Genomic DNA, 13275 nt, shown 5'->3' on the forward strand with positions numbered 1-13275 from the left:
GGTTAAGCTGTCGGTCAGCGAGACCCCGGGGTGACAGCGTGGAAGAGGATAGTCCCTCTAGCTGGAGTTCAAAGGTTTCTCCACGCGGATTTGTACCCGCCGTCGCGGAGCAGTTCAAAACCAAGCCTAAAGCCAGTCCCTTCCCAAGGGACTTTCTCTCCATGAACGTTTTCCGCCTCCCCGAGAAGCCGGCGGGATAACCCGGGGAGCGACCCAGAGGGACCCCCGGAGCAGGGGAGTGCATGGGGGATACGCACACAGACACACAGCGCGGGAGGAAGACCCTACCTTGATCCATAGACCTCATGATGTGGTGGTAGTGTACCAGCCTGCAGGCAGCTTCTCTCTGCATCAGGAATTTTATATATATATATATATATATATATAAAAAAAACAAAACACACAGTAGCAGGGGAAAAAAAAAAAAAAAAGGAAGAAAAAACTCTTCTTTAAACCATGTTCAACCAGTGCCGCCCGGACAGAGGGAGCCCCTCTTGCTCGCCTCCTCCGTAAGTGTTTGGAGGTGCAAAGAGGGATCCGAACTGGGCTGAGCTTGTTCCTGAAGTGAAGTCAGTTCTCTGCTCTGAGATGAGGGTTACTAGAGAGGGAAAGGCCACTTCCTTCCCTGCTCCGAGTGTTTATAGTCTTTGAATGCTGTAAAATAACGGGATTCCCTCACTGTTTCCTCCTGTTTATCCCAGTGCCATGGAAACCCCTGGATCGCCTCCATATCCCAAACTGAGGGCTTTCCTGCAAACTTCACACTCAGGAATCCATGACGTCTCCCAGCTCCGGGCCAAGGCAGCTCTGCGGCTTTCTCAGTCTGCAGCACAAGCACTTAATTGTTGAGCAGAAAGTTAGAGAGCGAGAAAGAAAGAAATATGGATGATGTTAAAAATCCCACTGTGTGCTTTTTAAACAAAACTTGCAGGAACTGCAAAGCCTTTCAAAGCAACGGGGCTTCTGTGCAGAAGTTTTCCTTCTTCCCAGTAGGGACAAGCTCGGGCTGCTGCTACCTTTACCTTTGAATAAATCATTCAGAAAACCGAAGTCCCCAGCTTATATTTATGTCTTTTAAAATCGCCAGCACCCTATTAATACCCATCTTGTTACTGGCAGAGGTTTTGGCTTCTAATTGCCACTGGCTCAGTTCTTCATACAGAAGATGAAAAGAAAGAGAGAAAAAAAAAATAAAACAACCCTGTTAATTTGTTTAGTGGCATTTCACAGACCTCTCTCTGTTTCTATTTTTAGATCCATTTAGAAGAGAGAGGAGCAACCCCATGGATTTCCATTGATACACGTGGAGCTTAGCAAGAATGAAATAGCCAAGGAAGCCTCCGAAACCAAGACAACCCGCGTGTGTTTACACGTCCTATGTATAAACAGGAAAATAAAGCAAAAGAAAACAGGAAAATAAAGTCGGAGATGTCATGAACCGTGTGCTGCCTTGCAATGTATAGCTTTACCAGCGTGACAGCGATGCCGCACTGGGCTCAGCACCTCCGTGCGATGGAGCTTGCACGCCGCTATTGCGGAGAGGTGAGGAATTCACGTGTAGAAAACGCGGGGTGCCGCAGTCCCGCGGCCCCCGGGGGCCGATCTGCGCCCCCAAAGGAGGCGGCCCCGGGGTCAGCGGGAGCCCCGGGCAGCAGCGGGGTGAGTCACAGCGGCGGGACTTGGCCGGCCCGGCGCGGAGGGCTGGCTGGCACCCGCACCGGCGTTTCCATTTTTCACTCCCTGAGTCCCAAAATCGACTCGAAGGAGGTATCGCAATCAAACTTTCTGCTTCTCGAGTTTGTTGTCCTGCAGGCTAGCAACTGCAGGCAGGCCAGGGAAACTCAGCGCACCTCACTTTCCTAACCCTTGTCATTTTTGGACGTGCCGAGGCGGAAATACCTTCCGTGGGTCCATTATGCAACCGACCTCCACCGGCCCCCCGAAGCTCCTCCCGGGAACCCCGCAGCTCCCCCCAGCCCCCGGCAGCGAGCATCCCTCCTCCGGTGCTCGGGGGGAGCCGGTTCCTCCCGGCCACCGTGCAGACTGAGCACCGCCCCCCCGCAAACCCAGCAGAGATGCCGCTTGAGAGCATCGCCCCGCGGGGGCCTGGGTCCTTCCCGAGCCGCAGGCGGGCAGCGAAGCGCCGAAACGCTGCACATGACATGGACCCCCAGCCAGGGTCTTCACCCTGTAACAGCTCTCATCATGAGGAGCTTTGAAGCTAAAACCTTTACGAGGGAGAGCATGCAAAAAAACCCGGCCCCAAGCGGGATGGAGCCCAGCAGCTCACCTGGAGCAGTATCCCGTCCAGGCTAATTGGAGTGCTTGATTGCACCCACTATTGTCATCAGGTGAAATGAAGTCAGAACCAACTGATTTCTATTTAGAATCATTAAAGGGAAACCAAGGTTGCTGCTTTGCCTGCAGAGCAATTGTTAATTAATAGTGAGAGAGCAATTAGTAATCTCGCCCGACTTCCAGCTCCACCGCCCAACCTCCTCATTGGGGCAGTACCTGGTCACCCCAGCACCAATTGCATTGAGGGATGCAGAGAGGAGGAACTGGGGAAGAGGCTTAGAGGAGTGGGTGCACCAAAGAGGAGCTGGAAACTGGGGGCTTATGGTGAGCAGCTGGGTGCAGGGGAGGGACACACACACACGACTTGGGGGGCCCCAAGGCACGGGGCCCTGCCAAAGGGCATCCCCGAGCGAATGGAGAATGGGCGACCCCGACGGAAAGCTTCGCCTCCTCCCACGGCCGGGGGAGCAGCCCCAGCTCGGCGGTTATGGCACACAGGTTGGCTGCCCTAGTCTGGACCGTTTAAAAATACAATATCTTTCTTTTAATAGCTCGGTTTGATCGGCTCCCGCTAGTTCACATGACAGGGTTTTCCTAAAATATCTTCTTCCACCAAGATTTTTCCAATTTAAAAATGCTGAATCCTGCTACCCAAATTAAACTCAGTGCAAAGCGAAGAGAAAAAAAATAAAGAAGTGAAAGAGGGCTGGCGGCTGCCTCCGGACTGCTCGCATTCCCCAAACCAGCATATGACACAACTGTAAGATTTCCAAGGCTTTTGGAGAGTTCAGCGAGAGAATCGTGTCCTCCACTGGCTGCAGCTTCCCCGCTGAGTTAAACTTTCCTGACGGAACCTTCCTCCATCTGGCTCCGGCCCCCAGCGCGTTGTGAGCGGCCGCGAAGGAGCGGGGGATGCGGTTCAAGTCTTATATAACTGTGCAGGCTGGATGCGGGGGCAGAGACTTTCCCTAGAAACGAGAGATTTTTATATATATATAGTTATTTTTAGCGTCCTTTTTCAAAGGAAGGCCAAATACCTCCGACTTTCCTTTGCTTTCTTATTTTGGTATCACTAAGGGATTTTATTTTTGGAGGTACGGAGCTATTAATAGCTAATATTTTTAGCTATTTATTCCCTCTTTAGGAGAGTACTTCCTCTTCCTTTCTGGGGCACATTCTGGACCGCATCCCTGCCCCCCAACACGGACCCACCTCTCCCCTCCATGCCCATGGCACCCTCAGATATTTGCCAGCGAGGTGCTCAGATTTCGGGGACAGAGGAGGGGGCGCATGGCCCGGCCCGGCCCGGCGCGGGGAAGTTTTGGAGACCGGCCTTGACCTGAGGAGCAGCTCAGTCCGTCCCCAGCACCGGGCTCCAGGCAAAGGGCTCCCTGCTCAGGGTAGAAGAGCTCCGGGAGGCCAGGGACAGCGGGGCCTCCGGGAAGAGCCCAGGGTTCCAGCTCAGGGGGGTGCCGGCTTCCCCCCGCAGCATCGCCCCGCCGCCGGGCAGGACCGCTGCCCCTCCCACTGGAGAACGAGCTCGGCGCGGGAGGCCCCGCGCTGTCAATTGGCAGTAAACCTGGTTTTTAAATGCTACTTTTAATTTCTCATGGTCTCCAGGAGATAAGGCATCGAGGCTTCCTGAGGATGTGCTCTCAGGCCATTGGGGCAGCTGGCGGGGTTTATCATCACAGACTTCATGGAGACATCTCTGTTTTCCACTTGCAAAAGGTATTTCAGACTCACAGTAACAATAAGTAGTTCTGACAAAAGCTCCCCACCCTTCCAAAGTAAATAGTGTTCTCCCTCAGTCTGCCACCGCGTACAGTGCACTCCCCTGCGCAACCTTGGCGCGTTAAAGCCGTTGAGCAGATCGGTGCTCAGACACCAAGTTTACACACCCGGCTGCACTTACACATTCACAGAACTCCCGACCGGAACCCAGAAAGGACCAAATCCCTCCCCAGCTGCAGCTCGGCCTCCTGGAGTCCAGCGAGCCGGCACCTCCCTCCATCCCATGAACAGTCCTGGAGCATCCCGACTCCATGTCACCAACCCAGGCTTAGTTCTGACGATGCACTTGTCTAAATAACATATTCACTCCCCTAATTAAGTTACAAAAGGAGTGTCTGATCTTGTAATGAGCTCCACGTGGCCAGGGGAATCTACCCACATAGAGCTCGCCGAGATTGGAACTGGGACTGCTTGAATTTTTCCCATCAAAACATTTTTTCCAAATGAGAAATAGCTTTTCATCTACAATGAAAATTGGTCGATTTTTTTTTTATATTTTTTTTCCTTCCCTCCCTCCCCAACAAAACTCAATAAAGGCAATTTTTTTTAGTTAAAGTAATTTTGCTGCTGAGGTTTGTTTGGTTGTGTGTGTTTGCTGGGTGGTTTTGTTTTTTTTTTTTTCCTTTTATTTTTTCTTTTCTTTTTCTTTCTTTTTTTTTTTTTTTCCCTAAGAACTGGCTTTTAAAAACGGATTCTATTTGTGAACATTAAAAGATTTTTTTTTTTGTAATTGAAGAGCAATTCTTTTTTTTTAATTTTACCTTTTCCTCAACAAAGGCAACCTCAGAAAACAAAATTACAAATACAAAAAGATACTGAAGAAAGTGCAGAGAACATTCTTTCTCTTCCCTCTCCTCTCGAAAATTTCCTGTAAAGGAAAAAAATAAACGTATTTCAGCTCGCTCATAGAACAATAGGACCCCGCTCTCGCTGTTTTCAGTAAGGCAGCTCCCGAATTAGAATCCTCATATGGGACTAGGAGATATAATTAATTCAGATGGGATGATACGATACCATCCTGGGCTGCAGTTTCCCGGTTTACCCGTTGCAGGAACCTGGGGCACTGCCCGCAGTGAAGCACATTCCCAAGGTAGTCACCCAAGTTCATCACCACTCGTGCATGGAAATTCGTGCTATGTGTGAAAGGGTTACCGGGGCTGCACCTGCCGCTGGAGGAAAACCTGTTCCGAGCCTCAGCCACCTGAGAAGCCAGACCTGGTTGGGGTTTATCCAGGGAAATGTCAGTGGCTCCACCTGCCCCGGAACGCCGCATCCTCCGGCCCCTCTGCATCCCGACTGGTCCTGGCCTCGCCGCATCCTCTGGCCCCTCTGCATCCCGACCCACCCCGGCCCGGCCTCCCCCGCGACACCCGCCTCCGGCACCTTCACGCCGCTCCACTCTGCCCTGGCTCCGTCATTATGCCAAGAGCCGCGCTGATTCTCGGATCGGGAATTTTAGAGGCTCGGAAATTCATTTGCACGAGAGGGAAAACGAGGATTCCGGGCAGAAGGCAAACCCGAGCATCCGAGCCGAAAACCTGTAAATTTACATGTATTCCCCATAATCACAGGGAAAAGGGGAATGAAGAGGGACTTTTGACAAGGGCACAAAGGAAACGGCTTTAAAGTGACAGAGGGACTGGCACAGAGAAGCTATGGCTGCCCCATCCCTGCCAGTGTTCAAAGCCAGTTTGGATGGGGTTTGGAGCAACTTGGTCTAGTGGAAGGTGTCCCTGCCTGTGGCAGGGCATTGGAACTGGATGAGCTTTAAGGCCCTTTCTAATCCTACCCATTCTAGGATAATTTACTGTCTGTGGTACAGTGCTACATACTCCAATTAGTTTCTTGCCAAAGATATTTTCTCTTTAAGATTGTAAACCCATATGTGTTTGGGTTCTTTTATTTCATTATCCAAGATTTTAAGATATGGTTCAGAAAGAAGAAGAAAGTCAAATAGAGCAATTACTTACTCAAATAATTAGGAACAATTAGTCACACTGGGAGCTGGAGAGGTGCTTCCCCATGTGGGCAAGGCAAGTAAACAGCATGTTTCCATTTACCTCTGTGCTGTAGAGCTTAGGCGACAGTAAGTGCAGTGACCAGGCCACACTTGGGGAAGAGATCACCAACAAACAGCCATGCATGAGAAGTGACAATTCTTCTTCTTAACACTGGGGGTTTAGCCCCATAAAAAGTTGCTATGTGGGAAATTCCCATTAATGGTCATACCGGGATCAGAAATGGCTGATGAAGCTCGCTCTCTTTGCTTAGCACCGGAAAAAAAAGGGAGAAGAAGAAACTAGACTTGCTGGTCAAGACCTGGTGGTGCAGTCAGCTCAGCCTACAGCAGCCCTCAAGCTGCTCTCTCCAGTGTCCTTCCCAGGGCAGATAAGCACCAGGAATTCTTTCTGGCCTGCTCTGTTATGAGAAGCTGGGTACAACTGTCCCCTAAATTTTAGTTGTTACAACAATACAAGGAAATAGCTGGTCACTTTTACACATTGCTCCCAGCTCACAGAGAGTTTGTGGAATGAGAATGGCATCATTAACTGTTTTATTCCCAGCTATTCAACTCACCTTCCCCTTCCAAGGAGTTACTGTAGAGAACCAAGGTTGAAATTTACAGAGATCCTTCTGACTGCTGGTGGTTAGGAGCAGTTTTCCCTGGCTGCTCCTTTTAGGGGATGGGTTCAACAGCCCCTGGGTACATGTCCGCACACCAGCAGCTTCCCAGTTCTCATCATGGACCTTCCTCCACACAGCAGCAACCACTTCTCGAGGCAGGGGTGGCATGGCTGGGAGGGGGTGTTTGAAAGCTTTTGGAAAGGGAAAGCATTGACGGCTGGTTGAAAGCGTGTTCAGGAAGCACTTTGCAAACCTGGACCAAGAAGACAGCTATGAAACCCATCACTGGACTCAAACGCCCACACCTATTGACTCCTGACTCAGCTGGAGAATACAGCAAAGTGATTATTTCACAGAAGTTCAGAGTGAATTGCAGTTTAGAGTGATATTGTATCCAAAGGCAGATTACCGCCCACTGTCAGGGCACTGGCAAAAATGCATGTATAAGTAGGTAGCATTTGTTTCAGTTCTATTAGGACATAAGATGATTTATTAATAATAAACCCACAAACTAATCCAGTTGGACACCTGTACCTTAGGTTCTTGATGGAAACACTGATGCAGTCACTCACTACATCATATGGTGGCAAATCTAAATAAAGATCATAAAGAAAGGTTATGACTGTTTTGAAAAGGTGGTTTTATCCCTTTAATATCACTGCCCAGGCAAGGGAATCTGATATTATATCCTGAACACAATTTACAGTTCATTACTGGCGCTCTGGCCACACCCGGCAGCTAATCTGGAATTTCACACATTTAATGAACTTCAGACTTGAAATACATGGTCTGTAAAATCTGATTTACACTGTTGTTAAAAGAGTTGGCATTTGAAAGAAAATATAGTTTAAAGTATGTATTTGTGCACAAAGTTTGTTGTGTTATTTTTTTTCCTAAACCCCAAAACCTGGTCATTAATTTACCCTAAAGCGTATAAAGCGCTCCCTACAGTGTAATTCCTAGTGCAATATTTCTTTCAGCACCTCAGATTGACTCGCTACATTTCTTCAGGAGCAACTGCATTCAGTTACACAAAGGAGTAGAAAGCCCCACAATGTAATTGTAGGTACTTCAGTCAGTAAGTTAACTTGACAAGTCAGTTCATGATGGAGTCCAGGGTCTATAATTAGTCCTTACCTGCCACCATCATAAAACCTCTGCATTAGGTCAGTCCTTGCTTGGGCCGTACAAGAGGTACTTTGCAATCCCGGTTCATTCAAGCGTGTTAGTTTTTTATTAGATGTTAACACCTGATATTTCCTCCAGGCTCTGGTTTTACTGAAGGCTTTGTGGCATTATGTTCTTCAGAGATGGAATGGCAGCAGGAGCTGAAAGAAAGAAGAGTGGGAACCTGTATAAATCACTGCCCTGCACAGCATCCTGATGGTGAAAGATCACAAAAGACACCTAGGCTGTGGAAGGAAATAGCTGTCATTCACATGTGAAATACAAGATGTTTCTTTCTGTTGAAGGCTATTTATGGTGAACACTGCACCTGCAAAAATTAGTTCCACACTTCAGTAACAAGGACTCACAAGAATCCAACTTGGACTTGAACAAAACCCAAGAGTTGGGTGAGGGTGTGGATGGATGTAACCTGTTTACACCAGCCACGGGTATTCCACAAAGACACTTAACATAATGCACTTCTTCCCACCTGATTTAGGAAAGACTTTCTCCTTACAGGTTAGTGTCACAAATAGTGATTTCACTTAGAAAGTTTGTTTTCTTCCCCATTTCTCCTCACATATAAGAAAGTTCAGATATCAAAATCTGATTAGCAGGAGGCTTGAGACTTCCTATAAGCAAAACTGGGCAGCTTCAAATCAAACTTTAGTCTATAGGCAGTTGCTTGAGAAATTCTGGCACTAGCTTCAGCCTAAAATGTAAACTGCCACTTTGGTTAGTTTACCTGGATCCAGCAAAAAGGCAGCAATGCATCTTGACAAATAAAGAAATGGATAATAAAGACTGTAAAGATGCCTACCTGCAGAAAGATAGGTAGATGAAGGATTGATAACATTTAACCTTGGTCTTTTAGAAACTTTATTCACTTTGCAGCCCAGCTGTCAGGGTGAGGAAGGTCCAAGTCCCTATGCCACACTGGAAACAACAGTTCATAAAGGCTTCTCTGGAGTAGCTCACAGCAGACAATGACAGTGTAGATCCTATTTAAAACTTCCCTTCCCTTTCTCCAGGAATTTCACTTACCTTGGACTCAGAAAGAGTTAAGGAGAAGAACCAGTGTTAGTTTCCAGTTCACACTTTAGGTGAAAAGATCTCAATGCTCTTGTTTAATTTTATTCACTATCAACATTAAAATCATTTTTCTGTTTGTCGTTGGGCTTGAAATAACTGTTCCAGGCTAGGAAAAAGCCAAGATGACATACTACATAATTAAAGCTACATTAATAAACAGCAGGATGTAACTGCTCCACTTAGCATTAAAAATCAATCTAAGAAAAGGATCTTATGTGCAAATCAAGTGATTTGTAACTACATCTACATGAACAGAGAACATGCACACACAGAGGGAAATCAGGCACGATGCTGCCCAGGGGGAATTCAGGAGGTGAACCTTGGCTGCGCAGGGTGGTGCTTGTGCTTCCTGGGGCTTGTTAATCACCAGCACAGCTCCAACAGCAAGAGCTCTCCTCACATTGCAGGCTCCTGCCAAGGATGCCTTGGCAAGGGAGTGGTTAAAACGCTGGCTGCTCTTCACTTAGGGCTCTGAAATTTTACAGCGCATGGTGTGCTGGTTGTCAAACATAAGGAGAACAGGATGGAGCCTAATAGAGGTGCAGCTGGAGAGCAATAAACATTTCCAGCAACATCTCTGGGGCAAAGATCCTGCCTCGCAGGGCTGAGAGGCTGGCTGGCAGAGCTGCTGCCCTTGCAGCAAGATGACATGCTGCTCCACCATCTGCTGCGGTCCAGAGGTCTCTCCTCAAAGGTCCTATCCATTAACTCTTGGAACAGGATGAAAGCCAAAGGTAATAAAAACATGACACATCGGAGTTCCCAGCACCCTGGCTGGCCCAGGAGAGCCAACCTCCATGTGGGACCTTCCTGTCTAGAGTGACAGTGATGGCTCTGCTGGTCCAGGACAGTCACACCAACAGCAGGAGGTAATGATTCATTGGAAACTGCTGCACTGGAGCAGAGATGCTGTCTGACCGAGGGAACACCGATCCTTATAAATGTGCCTTTTATTCAAAACCTTAATCCCAAATTTACAAACAGCACAGAGCAATTCTGCGTCTGCGGGCAGCATCCCCTGCCTTTCCTATAGGCTCCTGCTGAGCAGCATTTCTTTCTACGGCAGGAGCAGGTAACATGCTTCATGGAGACCATTACATGGCATTTCATGTAATGGTACCACTGACACATGGGTTGTTCTCATTTTAAGTAAGAATCCCAATCATTCTCAATTTGCACCATTTTTTGACAAGTCACATGTTGGTGAAATCTGGCACTGCACAAAATGAATCCAAAGTGACACATCTTAAAAAGAGAGGAGCCAGCACAGGACAGATCCGTGTCTAGCGGCACAGAAATACAACGCCTACAGCAGAGCTACAACACAAGCTTTGCTGAAGCAGATGTGAAACACATGAGTAAATATGCTGCCTGATGAAATCTCAAGCACAGGAGACACCCACCTCCCACGTGCCCAAGGTGAGCTCCGGCAGTACTTCTGAGCTGACTAAGCAGAATCACGCAGTACAATCAATTTACCTCTACTCATGCTATTAATTTATACTGTGGGTAATTCTACTTTTACCCTGGTAAACAAGTTTCTGGATATGGTTAAGCTACTCAGAGTGTACATTTAAAATAAAATCTGTTTCACATAAAAGGACAAATGAGAATGACTATTGCCCCCATCTTTAATGCGCTAAATTCTTTTGCACAGATTGTTCTTGTTACTACTTCTTTCTGTGAGAGAATCTGAACAGCACAAAATATTCCTCCTTACGTGCACAATTACAGCAAGCCAAGAGAGGGAGGCTTTAAAGTGGGAATGCTATGATTTTACAGTCCTTTTTTGTAACCCTCTCACCCAGTAACAGTTAGGTCTTAGGCCACAAAGGGAGGAAGAGCAGCAGAGGGAAGGCCGGATCCTGCAAGATCCTCATCATCCATAAACTTAATTACAAGCAGCAAAAATTCAGACATTCACCATGTAGCCTAGAAAGCCCCACGCTACCCAGAGAGTTTTAGTGCCTGGAAACACTTGCGTGGGCTTGTGGCCCAAAGAAGCCACATCAGTTTTGATACTGACCTTAAATAGGTGCTGGACCAAGACTTAGTGCTGCTAGTAACTGCTGTTACTCTCAGAAGTTTTTCCTTGTGCTACCTTTCTGCAGTTGCAGCAATGCTGTTTCTGCAGCCAGCTCTGCATGATCCAAGGACCAAGCCTCTTGTATGAGGAAAGGCCGAGAACTGGGTTTGCTCAGCCTTGAGAAAAGGTGGCACAGGGAAGACCTTATCACCACGTTCCAGTATTTAAAGGTGGCTACAAAGAAGACGGAGACTCCCTTTTTGCAAGGAGTCACATGGAAAAGAAGAGGGGTGATGAGTATAGGTTACTTCTGGTGACATTCCAATTGGACACAAGAGGAAAGTTTTTCAGAATGAGAACAATCAGCCATTGGAATAATCTCCCCAGGAAAGTGGTGGATCCCCCAGCGCTGGATACAGTTCAGCTGGACAGGGTGCTGGGATACCTGCACTTTGCAAGAAAGGTTGGACTAGATGAGCCTTGAGGTCCCTTCCAACCTGTCACTCTGTGATATGATTCGACAAACGGGTCATGCTCGGGGCCATGCGTAAGATACCCAGTTACCAACCAGCACCTATTCTTTTTTGGGGGGGGCTATTTTTTAGACAAAAAAAAAAAGAAGAAATAAAAAATAAAAGGCACACTAGTGTATAATACAACCACAATTCGAAAAATAAGGCCACTGGCATTCTTTGGTAAAGCCTAGGCTGAAAACTTATCCCAGGATGCATGATCTTCCAAAAATCTGCCAACCCCTGCAGTGTTCAAACTTCTTGTATGACCACAGCCACATGAAGAATGAAATTAAACCCCATGGAAATCTTTGACATTTCTTCTATTATGCAATGTTTGGGTGAACAAAAAAATATTGCAGAAATTCTCCTTCCCTTTCCAGAGCGAGTTCAGAAAAACTATTTCTAGCTTTTTTTAATTACACATTTCACCATTAAAAAGAAACCATCCATAAATTAAAAGAACCACTAACTAGGGCTTATGTAACCTATTTAGAGTGGGAAATTGGTACCACTTGGGAGTGAAGTCTGTTACTGTAATTTCTGGAGTCTACACCATCCATTTGATGTGTGCAAACATCACAAAAGTTGTTTATTTAAATATTTGCATCAAGTATTTTATACAAAGAAGTTAATAATGGGAGAAGTTAAGATGCAGCATCCTACAGAAACTGAAAGAAAAGCTTTAATAGATGTTTAATGATCTAACGGAGAGCTTATCACTGCTTTAGTAATAGATTTAGTTACAGATTTATTTAGTTATAGAGTTATTTTATCAAATTCTATTTTTGTTCTGAGTGTTTATGGTAGGGAACTGTTGTACTGTGGTCCCAGTCAATGTTACTGCAGTTTCCCCTGTGGAGAACACTCCAGTGTTAAAAACTCCTGTCTCTTCCCATTTCTGACCCAGGAGCGGGGCAGCCAACCCCAGCCGTGGGACTGCTGTTGTGCTGAGCTAGTTAACTTAAATTCGTGATGAGAACATTCCAAAAATAGTTGTTCCTAATACTATTGCATCATTGCTTTTCCAAGAGCAGCTTATATATGTTTCATACAAAAGACTTTCTCCCAGTTCCCAGCAACAGGGACCAGCAGAACAACCATCTTCTCCCTACTTTGGGTTGCACCAAAAATTGAGAGGACAATTTGACCTGAATCTTCCTGAATGAGATGAGTCTTTTCAAACTGAGTTTACAAATTACAGGTTTACAATCCTTGGGACAGTCAGGTACTCTGGGACTAACTAGTTGTAGATAAGGCACAAGCAAAGCAGCAGCCTGGGGCTCATTCTGCCCATGGACCACAACAGCCATGTCCTCTCACAGGGGTGAGCTGGGGCAGTGGCAGGATGACACAGGGAGCAGGAGCAGCCTCTGCTTCACACAGAGCTAATCCACACCATTAAATTGCAATGATGATGTGCAAAATAATACCTTGCAAGAAGCCACTAATAAAGTCAAGGGCAGCAAAAGATTACACCGATACTTCCTAAAATAAAACCCAATCAACCCCTCCCAAAAGAAACCCTCAAACCCTTCCTGCAGTGACTCTTAGGAAACTATTTATAGCAAAGAATTTGATGAAGCAGGTCTACACTGATCAGCAGAAAGCACTGATCATTTCTCAGATACTCATTCCCCACGCAGAGAAGTTAATAGGCCACAGTGCAACCTGACCTACGCACTTACAATTCTGTTTACACAGAGCTTGGACTGATCATGCCAGGACTAACTCAGGTGCATCATACATGGTGCGTACGGA

At 46.8% G+C, this 13275-nt stretch overlaps 1 long non-coding RNA gene across 1 annotated transcript; it reads right to left on the reverse strand.

Annotated features, from left to right (window-relative positions):
• Positions 1-2819: 2819 nt before the first annotated feature.
• Positions 2820-4589, reverse strand: LOC133262549 (uncharacterized). The gene is made up of 2 exons (XR_009741349.1): positions 4214-4589; positions 2820-3266 (listed from the first exon to the last, which is right to left on the reverse strand). It is a non-coding gene; the product is annotated as an uncharacterized LOC133262549 (long non-coding RNA).
• Positions 4590-13275: the final 8686 nt, after the last annotated feature.

This window comes from Pezoporus flaviventris, unplaced genomic scaffold, assembly GCF_033815535.1.
Source record: "Pezoporus flaviventris isolate CSIRO_AGI_PZ_B2104156 unplaced genomic scaffold, CSIRO_AGI_Pfla_v1 ptg000213l, whole genome shotgun sequence".
NCBI classification, from domain to species: Eukaryota; Metazoa; Chordata; class Aves; order Psittaciformes; family Psittacidae; genus Pezoporus; species Pezoporus flaviventris.